We start from the raw sequence: 353 nt of genomic DNA on the forward strand, positions 1-353 counted from the left end.
TTATTTATTCATGAATATCTATTTTGTCCCCTTCAAAGTAATCCCCATGAGATATTATACACTTGTGCCAACGGTTTTATCTTCGTCAGCTCCTCTTTCGATGCCGTCTTTATCTCGTCAAGAGAAGAGTAACGTCGTCCTTTCGTGAGCCTCTTCAGTTTAGGGAACAAGAAAAAGTCACAGGGGGCCAGATCTGGGGAATACGATGGCTGCGGCATCATTAGTGTGTTGTTTTTTGCCAAAAAAGCGCGCACAATAAACTATGTGTGAGCAGGGGCGTTATAGTGGTGCAAAAGCCAATTTTTGTCACATCTTCTCGGCCTTCTGAGAACTTTTTGTAAGACCGATAAACG

This window comes from Bactrocera latifrons, unplaced genomic scaffold (assembly GCF_001853355.1).
Source record: "Bactrocera latifrons isolate USDA-ARS-PBARC rearing strain unplaced genomic scaffold, ASM185335v1 scaffold_141, whole genome shotgun sequence".
NCBI lineage: Eukaryota > Metazoa > Arthropoda > Insecta > Diptera > Tephritidae > Bactrocera > Bactrocera latifrons.